Genomic DNA, 17167 nt, shown 5'->3' on the forward strand with positions numbered 1-17167 from the left:
ATGGCCATACTCTATGAATCCAAGTAGGGGCATAACAATAGCCCCCCATGAGCACCATACGCTCTCAGGGCCCGGTCCACCTCCCACCCACCTGAGGACAGTGCCAAAGGAGGACAAGGAGCGGAGTCATATTTACCTGATCCCGCTTTGTGTCTCCACTTTTTCCCAGCAGCCTGAGCCACTCACCCTGTGCTGCATTCATGGCTCCCAATGGATGACATAGCGAGCCGTGCATGTAGAGCAAGTGACTCAGGCTGCTGGGAGGAGATGCAGGGCAGGATCGGGTAAACAGTAACACACAGCTCTGCTGCGTTGTGCGGGGGTTGGGAGAAGCATGGTGTTGGTTTAGGTGGTGGGGCCTGCAGGGGAGCCCAGGATCATTTTGTTTGCAGGGGGGCATAAATATAGCCCCATGACTGTGGGTGGCCTGGGGCTAAGAGGGCCTGCCTCTTTCTCTCCCCTTATCTAAATAGTAGAGCAGCACAGTGGAGCACACATACCTGCTCCAGTGCAGGGTCCTTTCATATCTTCTTTTCCTCACTGCATCCAGTCTTTGTACAGGTGCAGTTTGCAGTAACATTCCTCTAACTTGGAGCCTATGATGGAGATATGCTGCTGCATGCCGACAGACAGGCAGTGAAAAGGAGACAAGAGGACCTGCTGCTGGAGAAGGTATGTGTGTGCTGCACTGCTCTGCTATTCAGATTAGGGAAGAGAGAAAGTGGTGTGTCCCCATAGCTTGTCCATATCTCCCCATGGTGAAAACAAACTAACCTTTATTTACAATGGCCATGTATACCAGGGGAAGGGGGGATATAAAAGCACATCCACTAAGGGAGTAGGTGGAAGTGTGGTTATTAAGGAGGGGGTGGATAGATTTTTTATAGAAGCTACACTAACTAAGGGGGGGGGGGGGGGGGAGAGATTAGCATCAGGGACCGTGTGTTGGTTAGGGGAAGGGAATATTTTACACTAAGTGAGGGCTTTGCAGGGAGGGATTTTTATACTGGCCACACTAAGTGAGAGGGGATTTATACTGGCTACACTTTGCTGTGTAGTGTGTGAGTGTGTGGGGGGGGGGGGGAGGGGGATGTTGGACTGCCCACACAAACAATGGGTTGGGAGGGGTAGAAAAAAAACTTTAATAGCGAGCCGCATTACACTTTTGCAGGGGCCCTGTGGTTTGTAGTTATGCTCCTGCTTCAACCCACAGCTTTCCCAGTATTTGCCATTCCTGTTTTTTATTTGTTTTTAAAGTGCTTACACAGGATGGGGCCCAGTAATCAGCATTACAAGAGTGTCTGGTCCTGTATGAGGAAAACACTCTACTCCTACACATGGAGGAGACATGCCACTAACTTAACACACCTACTCGTTTCACCAGCTTCTTACAGGCTTTCTCAATGTCCTTGTTGGGAGGGCATCATATGATGTGTTACATAGCAGCTTACTGGGAGCTGGATTACACATAGTATTTCAAGGCCTGCCCCTTGCATACTGGAAATGACAAAGGAAAATGAAAATGAAATTGGGTTCCAGGTCAAAGGTTAGTTTCAACCAAGACAGATGAAATTTGCAACTGTCACCGTTATTCACTTTTTGAGCATCCTACTCTTGAAAGTACTTATTTAAGTAAAGTCTGCCTTACCTTCCTTTTGACAAGATATGCTACACTTTTTCCACCCTTGGGTGGCTCCTACCTCCTTCAGTTTGTACCAGTGACCACCACAACTGTACCTCAAAAGACGAATGGGGACGGTACTTCCCCACATGTTCTTATGAGTGGTTGCTTCTCCAGCAACCCAGCCTCGTGCATAGAATCTTATACCGTTCTTGTAAATCTGACCAATACTGTACGGTATTATGCAAGATTGGGCTGCCAAGATCTCGGTGTCCCTGTGTGTTTTTCTTTTTCAAGTCCAAACACACAGTAATTTGATTATTTTGCACGATGGAGGTGCTCTTTAAAACAAATGCAAAATTCAGACCCTCATTGAAACCCTGCAGAGACATTGTATCTAACGTGAAAAATAATTTAGTTTGCTTTTCTGTGACTTATCTATATTCCCTCCTCTGTGAAATCTTTCTGCTGGTAAATATGTTTCACTCTTAAACCTTCCGTTTTGGAATGATATGTTACTTCAAAGTGCTTTGCTACAGGGCTCTTATCTGATTTATTTACAGTTTTTGCAAAATGTTCAAAGAAACAGCTTTTCAATTTCAGCTTTGATTTTATAATATATGTACAGTTTATTGCATGGACATGTCAGCATGTAAATATATATATAAACTGTATATTCAAATCTACAATTAATAAACACTTTAATATCATAATGTTTCAGCCCTGTATTGCTTTGGAAAACAGTAATTCTTTCTACAAGTTCATGCATGTGGCAGTCCCCACATACTTACATACATAAATACTAAACTTTGGAGGAAGCCACATACTATCTATTTTCTTGTAGCGCTGACATAAAAATCCAATCATACTAAAATGTTCTTAAGCTAGGGGCCATCCCAACTATAACTAGATGTGTAAGCAGTGGCATAACTAAGTAGCTTGGGGCCCCGGTGCAAGTTTTACAACTTAAAAATAGAGCGCCAAAAGCAAGAGAATTAGACTGAGATCAAAACCAGGTTTGGCAATAATGCAACAGCAAGGCCTCTTGGGTAACCCTGTATTCAGATACAGAACTGGCAAAAGACAAACAAACAAACACCCGGCCACCGGGAGCCCGATCTGGTGTGATATCTTCTCGATTATGGCAAAGTAAAAGAAACTTAGTTCAATTATACTCACAAAGGTAGGTTGCTCAAAAGAGGCAACCACTCGTATGTGCAGGTGGAGAAGTACCGTCTCCACTCGGCCTTTTCCTGTAGATCCTTGGTCGCAACTCCAAAAATGAAAAAATATTTTTTAGATGATAGAGAGCGAAAAATTCCTACTAAGTAGGATATAATAAGTGAGATTTGGATGGTTGGAGGCGCCCAATTGAGGTGCAGATAGTATTTCTATCTGCACCTCAATTGGGCGCCTCCAACCATCCAAATCTCACTGTATTTAGATAGCCAGCTAATGAGTCCAATTAACTGACAGATGAACAAGAACCGGACCAGCAGGAACATGTGCCAGGAAATTTTGGCCTCCAATTTCTGCAAGTAGAATATTGTTTAATTTACAGACATTCTAAATTGTTAAATTGGCAGTACTACAACTAAACTCAACTCTTTTCTCACACTGAACCCACCCTCTACCGAAAGTTATTGTTGAATGAAAGGGAGGAGCGCTGAAAGTGAAAATTACCCTGGTGCTCAAGGGGAAAAAACCCTCAGTGGTGAAGTGGCTAAATTAAGAGAAAGGCTCACTAACTTTCTAGGGGCAGAAAAGAATATGCAACTGATCCTTCAAAAGAGGATTATAATCAAAAATATGTTTAAAAAATTAAATGTGAAAACTGATATACAGTAACTGGAGGGATACTTTTTTTTTTACAAAAAGTACCATATGAGGCGGTGGTCCGTAGGTGACAAGTCAGCAAGCATGTGGACTCCTTGCCAATGCAAATGTCTCTATGGCTTTTGACAATAAGGGACATCTTGCAAGAGGTGGTGGCAGATACTGTTGTTGCCTGTATTACTGTAGGCATTATTTATAGAAAAAAATATGGACACGCTGCTCCCCCTTCTTCTCCCAATAAGGAAGGGTTATAATCCATATTTCACAATAGTCATAATGCCTATTGCCTAAATTGTGTTCCCTTATAATGATAAGCAGGGAAATTACACAACTGTGTGTAAAATAGTGAGTGCAGTAAAACTGTACTTAAAAAAAAACACATCTTACATTAATCAAGCACAATGATTCTCAAAGGATTCTAACGTCATACTTTGTTTAATGAAAGTATCTGTGTTTATTAGTTACTGCACACGCAAAGAGCAAGAAATGTAAATTTAATACAAATAACACACTCTGAAGTGAACTTGGCAGATCACTAGAAAGCATTTGTTTTTAAGCAGTATGACAGTTCAGAATTAAGTGAGTTTGCTAGTACTAGTGGAACAGTATGCTTATGCCGGGGGTTAGTGAAGTAACTGCAGCCAACATGGCAAAGATCAGCTCCAGGTGCTCTGAATGAGTTCACCAAGGAGTTAGAGGTTAGTGTAGATAAAAGCACTGTTCTAAATAATCCCCCATGGATGAACAGTTTAGCAAGTCAATACGATGTGAAGTTTTCAGGTTTTCAACTCCCAGATTCCCGATGTACAGTAAGGGCCAAAAAATAATTCAACATACAAAATAGGTGTGCTCATCCTATACAGACCATAAATAGGGGAAAGGACAGTGCAAATACATGGTGCCAAATTAAATGCAGATCAATAGTAAGCCTTGCACTTGCAGAAACACATAACACCGAGCAATAAACACTTAGCTAAGAGCGATAGTGAAGCACCCCAGGCTTTACTATCACTATTGTTGGCACACTATTGACCTGACGAAGTGGCTTTAGGCTGCGAAATGCATAGTCAATTGTGCTGAATAAAGGTTTTTTTTTTAAACAAACTTCATAATAGTCTTTATGAAGGTTGGCTGTCACATACATTCCTGAAATGTATTTTATTTGTATTCTATTATATTATTTTGGGCCCTAACAGGCTTCTATAAGGCCTTGTTCACATCCTAAATCGTTTTTGTGCGCAATTTGATTTAGCGCCTCCCGGCGCTTACCTGAGTGTTAGGGGTTTTAGGCTGCCACTTTTCTAAGCCCTTTTGATGAGCGATTCGTTTTTTTACTTCCTGACGTCAGTGGCGTCCTGACACTGGGGAGCTACAGTTCATTTTATTTTTCGTCAACCAAAGGTTTATTAGCAAAGAAAGAGTAGTATTGTACAGCAAGTCCACAGGGACGTAATAAGGTAATTTACAGTCTCACAGCATAATCATAATTAAGCATACAAAACATTATATATAAGCAGAACATGATAACATGACTTTTAAATGCTGAAATAGGAGGACAACCAGATATAAGGAATACAGTAATGATGGATGACAATGTAAAAATATTGAAGGAAGCTGGATATAGAATTGGGTGGGGAGCTACAGTTCATTAAATGATGAATGCCAACATGTATTGGGTACTGAAGCAGAGCACAATACCCTCCCTTCAGTAACTGGGCCGCAAGGCAGCATTCCAACATGATAACTAACCCAAAAACAGCTCTTGCTAAAGAAACTGAGGGTAAAGGTGCTGGATGGCCAAGCCTGTCTCCACACCTAAACCCTATTGAGCATCAGTGGGGTATCTTCAAATGGAAGGAGAAGGAGCACAAGGTCTCTAACAACCACCAGCTTCTTCATTGAAGAGTAGAAGAGGATTCCAGTGGCAAACTGTGACGCTCTAGTGAATTTCATGTCCAAGAGAGTTAAGATAGTTCTGAAAAATAATGGTGGGCACACAAAGTATTAACACTTTGGGCACAAAATACTTACCTTTGTTGCCAGTGGTTTAGACATTAATGGTTGTGTGTTGAGTTATTTTGATGGGACATCAAATTTACACTGTTATACAAGCTGTACACTGACCACTTTACGGTTTATCAAAGTGGCATATCTTCAGTGTTGTCCCATGAAAAGATATACGGTAATCAAATAGTTACAAAAGAGTGAGTGGTGTACTCACTTTTGTGAGATACTGCATATAAATAAATAATTTGTATAAAATGTTTAATAAAAAGAAGTATCATAATTCTTTAGGTTAACCCATCTATATTATTTGCATCCAGCACATAGATATGCATATATGGGTAAAGCCAAGTGCAGGCTGGACATAAAAATATAATTGTTCCCTTTGTTTTATATTGAACTGCTTTTCAAACTAGTTCTAGCATTTCTACTGTTAAAATCTATACTGTCAGTATCAGCACTGTTGCTTGCAGATTCTAAAAATACAGACTAAAGTCAGCCTTATTTGTACAAGTAGAAAGGTTTTTACTTTGTTTCCTGTTAAGAGTCTTGAAAAATGTGTTTCATTCTACTTTTTGGATTTGGTTTACAAGATAAAGTTACACATTTTATTTTTCAGTTTTCCCAAAGACATGTAAAGGTCCATTAACATCTTAAAGCAGTCCTAAAACATATTGACAATAATTCATGTTAAGTAGCGCAAATGGGAAAATATTCCAAGTATATATTATTCGGAGCTATATCATATACCTTGTCAACTGAAAAAATAATCTATGCTTTTCTACCCCCTGGGACATTTTCAAAGACAGTTTTCATACTATAGTCAATATGTTTGAAAATTGATATGTTAATTGCTCTAAAACCTCAGTCATATAAACATAAAACATACTCACTCATCTACAACTATTAACACTGGTGTTCAGCTCAATTTAATGGAATGTGCATCTAATAAGCAGCATGCATGAGCATTATAAATAAATATGCTGAATAAAATTATAATAAAGTACCGTAGATGAATGAAATCCTTGAAATACACACTGAAAAGCATTGTATACCATTTCTAAGGTTTTAACAATTCACAGTCTTAAATACATTTATATTGGAATTTCTTGTTTGGAAATATGTAAGCATTCTGATATATATATATATATATATATATATATATACATACACATACATATATACTGTATACAGTACACACACACACACACACACACACACACACACACACACACACACACACACACACACACACACACACACACACACACACACACACACACACACACACACACACACACACACACACACACACACACACACCCCTACCTGACATTGGTCTTGTTTTGTTTTTTTTAGCAAAAAAACAAGACACAGCACAGCCAGAAACACATCAGAGCCCAGACCTCAATAAGGCCCGGTTCACATTAGCGGTGGCCGTCCGGAATCGCCGTGCCGGAGCCGGACCGCTTTCAGAACGGACGGAACGGACGCACGGCATGGCAATGAAAGCCTATGCGTCCGTTCACATGCGTCCGTTCTGCCGGACCGGAGCCGGACCGGATCCGGGCCGGATCCGGACTCCGGCGTCCGTTCCAACATGCGCTATTTTTTGGTCCGGCTCCTCCGGCAGCCGTATCCGGAGCGGAGCCGGACTGCACCATCCGGCCAATACAAAGCAATGAGAGCCGGAGAGCGCACAACACACTGGCTACAAAAACCGGACGTTCTACCCCACTTCCTATGCATTTTGGATGGGGACCACATGGGCCCAGCGAAGAGTGGGGCAGCAGCGATTTCATGCTGGAGCTCTTTTTGCCAGCAACATGTCTGCTGAAGGAGGCGAACAACAGAGAGAATTCCCAGGTTTACGAGTAACAACAGAGAGAATTCCCAGGTTTACGAGTAAATGCCTGGATCCATGGTCCCAACTGCAGTCTCTGTATCCACGGATGGTCTCCACACGTCCACCTGTCTCCAACAATGACCCCAGACCCTTCTGCTGACCTCCCAGACCCCAGGTAATTAAAAGGATGTTATCTCCTTAAGAAACCGGATCCGGACCGCAACCGTGTTCACACCGCACGGAAACCGGATGCAAACGGACCGGATCCGGATAGGAACCGTACGGATCAGGTCCGGTCCGGATACGGTGCGGTCCGGACATCCGGTGCGGTTTTTACTAAACCGCAAGTGTGAACCGGGCCTAATTCCATTGAACATATATGGTATTTGAAAGAAAAAGAAACCAGGCAAATCAAAATTTACATGAAAAGATATAATTATGGAAATAAATCCAGGCAGTTGAGAAAGGTTCATAGAGTAAATGTAAATAAGGTGAGAAGACAACGGGCCTTATCAAATTCATTGTTTTCCTAAGTATTTTCACATTTTATCAATAAAATGCCTTTTAAGCCTCCAGCAAGCATGAAAATACTCAGAATAATTTTGACAGCACTTTTCCACCTACTTTTTGGCTCTTTTTTTATTGCTAAGTGCCGATATTAACCACTTGAGGACCTACCCTTTACCCCCCCTTAACCACTTCCCGACCGCCTAACGCACAGAGGCGGCCGGGAAGTGGAGCCCTTAAGGACCGGCTCACCCACAGAGGCGGCGGTCCATTTAAGGGCATGGGCGGAGCGATCGCGTCATCCGTGACGCGATCCTCCGCCAGAGCCTGTCACCGCTCGCCCGCCGCAACATCCCGCCGGCTATATGGAAGCGCCGGCGGGATGTTAACCCCGCGATCGCCGCATACAAAGTGTATAATACACTTTGTAATGTTTACAAAGTGTATTATACAGGCTGCCTCCTGCCCTGGTGGTCCCAATGTCCGAGGGACCACCAGGGCAGGCTGCAGCCACCCTAGTCTGCACCAAGCACACTGATTTCTCCCCCCCCCCCTGCCCCAGATCGCCCACAGCACCCCTCAGACCCCCCCCCCCCCCCCTGCCCATCCCCCAGACCCCTGTTTGCACCCAATCACCCCCCAATCACCCATCAATCACTCCCTGTCACTATCTGTCAACGCTATTTTTTTTTTTATCTCCCCCCCGCCCACTGCCCCCTCCTGATCACCCCCCACCCCTCAGATTCTCCCCAGACCCCCCCCCAGACCCCCCCCCCCTGTGTACTGTGTGCATCTATCCCCACTGATCACCTGTCAATCACCCGTCAATCACCCCCTGTCACTGCCACCCATCAATCAGCCCCTAACCTGCCCCTTGCGGGCAATCTGATCACCCACCCACACCAATAGATCGCCCGCAGATCCGACATCAGATCACCACCCAAACGCAGTGTTTACATCTATTCTCTCCTCTAAACACCCACTAATTACCCATCAATCACCCATCAATCACCCCCTATCACCACCTGTCACTGTTACCCATCAGATCAGACCCTAATCTGCCCCTTGCGGGCACCCAATCACCCGCCTACACGCTCAGATTGCCCTCAGACCCCCCCTTATCAATTCGCCAGGGCATTATTTACATCTGTCCTTCCCTGTAATAACCCACTGATCACCTGTCAATCACCTGTCAATCACCCATCAATCACCCCCTGTCACTGCCACCCATCAATCACCCCCTGTCACTGCCACCCATCAATCAGCCCCTAACCTGCCCCTTGCGGGCAATCTGATCACCCACCCACGCCAATAGATCGCCCGCAGATCCGACATCAGATCACCACCAAAACGCAGTGTTTACATCTATTCTCTCCTCGAAACACCCACTAATTACCCATCAATCACCCCCTATCACCACCTGTCACTGTTACCCATCAGATCAGACCCTAATCTGCCCCTTGCGGGCACCCAATCACCCGCCTACACGCTCAGATTGCCCTCAGACCCCCCCCCCCCCTTATCAATTCGCCAGGGCATTATTTACATCTGTCCTTCCCTGTAATAACCCACTGATCACCTGTCAATCACCCATCAATCACCCCCTGTCACTGCCACCCATCAATCACCCCCTGTCACTGCCACCCATCAATCAGCCCCTAAGCTGCCCCTTGCGGGCAATCTGATCACCCACCCACACCAATAGATCGCCCGCAGATCCGACATCAGATCACCACCCAAGCGCAGTGTTTACATCTATTGTCTCCTCTAAACACCCACTAATTACCCATCAATCACCCCCTATCACCACCTGTCACTGTTACCCATCAGATCAGACCCTAATCTGCCCCTTGCGGGCACCCAATCACCCGCCTACACGCTCATATTGCCCCCAGACCCCCCCCTTATCAATTCGCCAGTGCATTAGTTACATCTGTTCTTCCCTGTAATAACACACTGATTACCTGTCAATCACCTGTCAATCACCCATCAATCACCCCCTGTCACTGCCACCCATCAATCACCCCCTGGCACTGCCACCCATCAATCACCCCCTGTCACTGCCACTCATCAATCAGCCCCTAACCTGCTCCTTGCGGGCAATCTGATCACCCACCCACACCAATAGTTCGCCCGCAGATCCGACGTCAGATCACCTCCCAAGGGCAGTGTTTATATCTGTTCTCTACCCTAAACACCCACTAATTACCCATCAATCACCCCCTGTCACTGCTACCTATCAGATTAGACCCCTATCTGCCCCTAGGGCACTCAATCACCCGCCCACACCCTCAGAATGCCCTCAGGCCCCAGCCCTGATCACCTCGCCAGTGCATTGCTTGCATCTATTCCCCCCTCTAATCACACCTTGAGACACCCGTCAATCACCTCCTGTCACCCCCTAGCACACCTACCCATCAGATCAGGCCCTAATTTGCCCCGTGTGGGCTCCTGATCACTCGGCCAAACCCTCAGATCCCCCTCAGACCCCCTTCCGATCACCTCCCCAGTGCATTTATTGCATCTATTTTCCCCGCTAACCACCCCCTGAGACACCCATCAATCACCTCCTGTCACCCCCCTAGCACTCCTATCCATCAGATCAGGCCCAATACAACCTGTCATCTAAAAGGCCACCCTGCATATGACCGGTTCCACAAAATTCGCCCCCTCATAGACCACCTGTCATCAAAATTTGCAGATGCTTATACCCCTGAACAGTCATTTTGAGACATTTGGTTTCCAGACTACTCACGGTTTTGAGCCCGTAAAATGCCAGGGCGGTATAGGAACCCCAGAAACGGACCCCATTTTAGAAAAAAGACACCACAATGTATTCTGTTAGGTGTATGACGAGTTCATAGAAGATTTTATTTTTTGTCAAAAGTTAGCGGAAATTGATTTTTGTTTTTTTTTTTCACAAAGTGTCATTTTTCACTAACTTGTGACAAAAAATAAAATCTTCTATGAACTCGCCATACACCTAACGGAATACCTTGGGGTGTCTTCTTTCTAAAATGGGGTCACTTGTGGGGTTCCTATACTGCCCTGGCATTTTAGGGGCCCTAAACCGTGAGGAGTAGTCTAGAAAACAAATGCCTCAAAATGACCTGTGATTAGGACGTTGGGCCCCTTAGCGCACCTAGGCTGCAAAAAAGTGTCACACATGTGGTATCGCCGTACTCAGGAGAAGTAGTATAATGTGTTTTGGGGTGTATTTTTACACATACCCATGCTGGGTGGGAGAAATCTCTCTGTAAATGGACAATTGTGTGTAAAAAAAATCAAACAATTGTCATTTACAGAGGTATTTTTCCCACCCAGCATGGGTATGTGTAAAAATACACCCCAAAACACATTATACTACATCTCCCGAGTACGGCGATACCACATGATTGGCACTTTTTTGCAGCCTAACTGCGCTAAGGGGCCCAAAGTCCAATGAGTACCTTTAGGATTTCACAGGTCATATTTGTTTCAAGACTACTCCTCACGGTTTAGGGCCCCTAAAATGCCAGGGCAGTATAGGAACCCCACAAATGACCCCATTCTAGAAAGAAGACACCCAAACGTATTCCATTAGGAGTATGGTGAGTTCATAGAAGATTTTATTTTTTGTCACAAGTTAGCGGAAAATGACACTTTGTGAAAAAAAACAATTAAAATCAATTTCCGCTAACTTGTGACAAAAAAATAAAAACTTCTATGAACTCACCATACTCCTAACGGAATACCTTGGGGTGTCTTCTTTCTAAAATGGGGTCATTAGTGGGGTTCCTATACTGCCCTGGCATTTTAGGGGCCCTAAACCGTGAGGAGTAGTCTTGAAACAAAAGTGACCTGTGAAATCCTAAAGGTACTCATTGGACTTTGGGCCCCTTAGCGCAGTTAGGCTGCAAAAAAGTGCCAATCATGTGGTATCGCCGTACTCGGGAGATGTAGTATAATGTGTTTTGGGGTGTATTTTTACACATACCCATGCTGGGTGGGAGAAATACCTCTGTAAATGACAATCTTTTGATTGTTTTTTTACACACAATTGTCCATTTACAGAGTTATTTCTCCCACCCAGCATGGGTATGTGTAAAAACACACCCCAAAACACATTGTACTATTTCTCCCGAGTACAGCGATACCACATGTGTGGCACTTTTTTGCACCCTAACTGCGCTAAAGGGCCCAAAGTCCACTGAGTACCTTTAGGATTTCACAGGTCATTTTGAGAAATTTCGTTTCAAGACTACTCCTCACGGTTTAGGGCCCCTAAAATGCCAGGACAGTTTAGGAACCCCACAAATGACTCCATTTTAGAAAGAAGACACCCCAAGGTATTCTGTTAGTAGTACGGTGAGTTCATAGAAGATTTTATTTTTTGTCACAAGTTAGCGGAAATTGATTTTTATTGTTTTTTTTCACAAAGTGTCATTTTCCGCTAACTTGTGACAAAAAATAAAATCTTCTATGAACTCACCGTACTACTAACGGAATACCTTGGGGTGTCTTCTTTCTAAAATGGGGTCATTTGTGGGGTCATTTGTGGGGTTCCTATACTGTCCTGGCATTTTAGGGGCCCTAAACCGTGAGGAGTAGTCTTGAAACGAAATTTCTCAAAATGACCTGTGAAATCCTAAAGGTACTCATTGGACTTTGGGCCCTTTAGCGCAGTTAGGGTGCAAAAAAGTGCCACACAAGTGGTATTGCCGTACTCGGGAGAAGTAGTACAATGTGTTTTGGGGTGTATTTTTACACATACCCATGCTGAGTGGGAGAAAGATCTCTGTAAATGGACAATTGTGTGTAAAAAAAATTAACAAATTGTCATTTACAGAGATATTTCTCCCACCCAGCATGGGTATGTTTAAAAATACACCCCAAAACACATTATATTACTTCTCCTGAGTACGGCAATACCAAATGTGTGGCACTTTTTTGCAGCCTAACTGCGCTAAGGGGTCCAAAGTCCAATGAGCACCTTTAGGCTTTACAGGGGTGCTTACAATTTAGCACCCCCCAAAATGTCAGGACAGTGAACACACCCCACAAATGACCCCATTTTGGAAAGTAGACCCTTCAAGGTATTCAGAGAGGGGCATGGTGAGTCCGTGGCAGATTTCATTTTTTTTTGTCGCAAGTTAGAAGAAATGGAAACTTTTTTTTTTTTTTTTTGGTCACAAAGTGTCATTTTCCGCTTACTTGTGACAAAAAATAATATCTTCTATGAACTCACTATGCCTCTCAGTGAATACTTTGGGATGTCTTCTTTCCAAAATGGGGTCATTTGGGGGGTATTTATACTATCCTGGAATTCTAGCCCCTCATGAAACATGACAGGGGGTCAGAAAAGTCATAGATGCTTGAAAATGGGAAAATTTACTTTTTGCACCATAGTTTGTAAACGCTATAACTTTTACCCAAACCAATAAATATACACTGAATGGTTTTTTTTTTATCCAAAACATGTTTGTCCACATTTTTCGCGCTGCATGTATACAGACATTTTACTTTATTTGAAAAATGTCAGCACAGAAAGTTAAAAAAATAATTTTTTTGCCAAAATTCATGTCTTTTTTGATGAATATAATAAAAAGTAAAAATCGCAGGAGCAATCAAATAGCACCAAAAGAAAGCTTTATTAGTGACAAGAAAAGGAGCCAAAATTCATTTAGGTGGTAGGTTGTATGAGCGAGCAATAAACCGTGAAAGCTGCAGTGGTCTGAATGGAAAAAAAGTGGCCGGTCCTTAAGGGGTAGAAAGCCCTAGGTCCTCAAGTGGTTAAGGACCAGCGCTGTTTTAGCTGATCTGTGCTGGGTGGGCTGTGCAGCCCCCAGCACAGATCAGGGTGCAGGCACCACTAGGGGGATGATGTGCTGGGGGGGGTCTGATTGCTCCTGCCTGATGGGTGTTGCGGGGGGGGGGGGCACCTCAAAGCCCCCCTCCGCGGCGAGATTTCCCCCCTCCCTCTCCTCCCTGTCCCCCCTGGTGATCTGGGCTGCACAGGACGCTATCCGTCCTGTGCAGCCAGTGACATGCTGTCCCCTGTCACATGGCGGCGATCCCCGGCCGCTGATTGGCCGGGGATCACCGATCTGCCTTACAGCGCTGCTGCGCAGCAGCGCCGTACAATGTAAACAAAGCTGATTATTTCCGCTTGTGTTTACATTTAGCCTGCGAGCCGCGATCAGCAGCCCGCAGGCTATTCACGGAGCCCCCCGCCGTGAATTGACAGGAAACAGCCGCTCGCACGAGCGGCTGCTTCCTGATTAATTAGCCTGCAGCCGGCGACGCAGTTTGGTCCTGCAGCTGCCACTTTGCCGACGCGCGGTATGAGTGCGAGGTCGGCAAGTGGTTAAACAAAAGATGAAAGGTGAAAAGTTAGGAGTGGTAGCGTGGTTAAAATAGCTCACAGATGAATAATGAAATACACTTGATAGTAGCCCTAATTTGAGATACAACACAGTCACTCCTATTTTTTATAGTAAAGGTAACTGCTTCCTGGCTAGCTTATACGCCTATACCCATTATGTGCTGAAGTGTTAATAACAATTTCCACAGGAACGATTTGAAGTGCAAAAATGTAATATTTTAGAAACATATTTGTTTTTTTTTTTACAGGGTTCAACACACACTGCAATTAGTTTCCAGCCAGCATAGGCACATATTGACATGTTGTAATGTAACACTGAGGATGCATGCCACTATCTTAAAATGGATAAAACAAATATACAAATATTAAATTATTGATGAGGGACACATTTTAAGACATTTCAACACCAGTTTAAGGACACCCGAAGTGCCATGTGACATGATGAGATAGACATGTGTGTGTACACAGTGCCAAGCACACAAATAACAGTGCTGTGTTTCTTTTTTTTCTTTCTCTGCCTGGAAGAGTTAAAGGGAACCTAAACTGAAAAGTATATGGATAGTTCCTTTTAAAATAATACCAGTTGCCTGACTCTCCTGCTGATCCTGTGTCTCTAATACTTTTTTGCCACAGCCCCTGAACAAGCATGCAGATCAGGTGCTCTGACTGAAGTCATACTGGATTAGCTGCATGCTTGTTTCAGGTGTGTGATTCAGCCACTACTACAACCAAAGAGATCAGCAAAAAGCCAGGCAACTGGTATTGTTTAAAAGGAAACATCAATATCCCTCTCAGTTTAGGTTCCCTTTAAATATCAGGTATGTAAGTGGCTGACTCAGACAGGAAGTGACTACAGTGTGACCCTCACTAATAAGAAATTCCAACTATAATACACTTTCCTAGCAGAAAATGGCTTCTGAGAGCAGGAAAGAGATAAAAAGGGTCAATAGTTCATAGATTTTAGCTCTTGCATACTTCAATGGATGTGTCATGAGTAAAAACAATAAAACAGTTAAAACTTAAAAAGTAGATTTAATCATAAAATAAAACTGTGGAATATCTTAAAAAGTTATTTTTAGGAGAAGGAAGATCAATACAATCGTTTGTTTCATTAATTTAGTTTTGCTTCGGGTGTCCTTTAAAGTACACTTGAACGGAAAGGGATATAGAGGCTTCTTTTTGAACAAAACCAATTGCCTGGCAGGCCTGCTTATTTATTTGGTTGCAGTAGGGTCTGAATCACACACCTGAAACAACCATGCTGCTAATCCAGTCATTTTTTATCAATCATCTTTATTGAAAGCAAAAAAGATATCATACATAATAAAACAATGTATAACAGTATAGAAAATTGAGGCACCCTTGAAGGAGCGAACTGGATGAAAGTCCTTCGCTAAGAAAGCAAAACATACAGGGGACATGCAGTCCATCACAATTCTAGATCAGCACAAACTGTGCAGTCCACCTTGTTAAACCAGTAGGTTCGCTAGTCCGCGAATAAGAATATAGGCATAAAGACTTACAACTGTACGATAAAACAGCAATAAAAAAAGAAATGAAATCAACCATAGCAAAGAAATAAAAGAAAACAAAATAAACAAATATAAACCAAAAGACCAGGGTTGGACCACTAAAGCAAACTTACAAAAACTGAGACGTAAGGCCTCGTTCACATCTAGCTAGAGCAGATGGGCTCCATCTGCGCCGCTGCCCTGCTGATCCCATCCATTGACAGTGATGGGATCAGCTCTGCGCTTCTGGGCAAAATGAAGGCAGCAGTACGCAAGTGCTTCCTAGTGCATCGTACTGCTGCGCAGCGCAGTAGATGTGAACGGTAGAAGGGCTGTCTATGCCCTTCTGCCATTCCAGCGTTTCAGAATATCATACGCGCTTCCAAATGCGCACGGAAACACATATGATGTAAACGAGGCCTAAGGCTGTGCACACTCTCCAGATCACCACAGCAGAAGGGCATTGTTACAGATAAAAATCTAAAGATTCACAGAGGCTTACGACTACAGGATTGACACCACATCGACATATCCCAGTCCTCCCATGGACCCCACAGCTCCCAATGTTTGTCTAGAATTCTGGCTGTTAAATCCTCTAATCAATCCAGTTGGACTTTAGTCAGAAACATCTAATCTGCATGCATGTTCAGGGTATATGGCTAAAAGAGTTAGAGGCAGAGTCTCAGCTGGACAGCCAGGCAATCTGCATGGTTTATAAGGAAATAAATATGTCAGCCTCCATATCCCTCTAGTTTTAGGTGTCCTTTAAACATAAATACACTAATACTTTAAGTCAGAATTTAAATATAAGTGCTAGATCCACTATGTTTTATATTTAGCACTAACAGAGCATAGAGACACGGTTTAAGAATGCCGGAGGTCCTAGCATCCTAAAATAGTGGAAAACGGTTATTGTTTTGCAGTTACACAAAGGTCAAGAATGATGTGTTCATGACATTAGCTTTCCAATTGGCACCACTGGAATGGGAGAAAGCCGAGCAGATGGAAACAGTGCCTTCAGCTGCTAATTCTTCACTGAATAAACAGATGATTTAGGATGTTTAAATTTCATATTTCGTTTTCTTGTTTCATGTGTGTGCGGAATCACATGTCACTTGCCTTTTGTCTATCGGATCAAAGATCTTCTCATGCCATATCCTTTTCCACTTATGGACAATTGCCTTATTTGGATCTGGGAATTACAGTATACAGCAGCTGTTGCTGTGTTGAGCAAACACACTCTTGTATCCCATAACCACTATTTGCATTTCTATGTAAGAGTATAAATTGTGCTGGGTTTCTCTATACTTTGCCAATTCCAAAGAAGGCCCATACATTTATAGCAAAATCTGTCTCCTATGAGCATATGGCATTACACAAAATTCTTAGTGAAGCCAATACAAATATCTTACACTGTAATATATCTTGCTTGGAAAAAAATAAAACTTCCAAACTATCATCATATTACATTTTAGATG

The 17167-nt window shown here is 43.4% G+C and overlaps 1 long non-coding RNA gene across 1 annotated transcript in view; it reads left to right on the plus strand.

Annotated features, from left to right (window-relative positions):
* Positions 1-16755, plus strand: part of LOC137561487 (uncharacterized) — a 23431-nt gene extending 6676 nt beyond the window's left edge. The window contains exon 2 of the long non-coding RNA XR_011030031.1: positions 16613-16755. This is a non-coding gene — a long non-coding RNA (uncharacterized lncRNA). The remainder of the gene's footprint in view (positions 1-16612) is intronic.
* Positions 16756-17167: the final 412 nt, after the last annotated feature.

The sequence above is a fragment of the Hyperolius riggenbachi genome, chromosome 3 (genome assembly GCF_040937935.1).
Source record: "Hyperolius riggenbachi isolate aHypRig1 chromosome 3, aHypRig1.pri, whole genome shotgun sequence".
In the NCBI taxonomy this organism is placed as follows: domain Eukaryota; kingdom Metazoa; phylum Chordata; class Amphibia; order Anura; family Hyperoliidae; genus Hyperolius; species Hyperolius riggenbachi.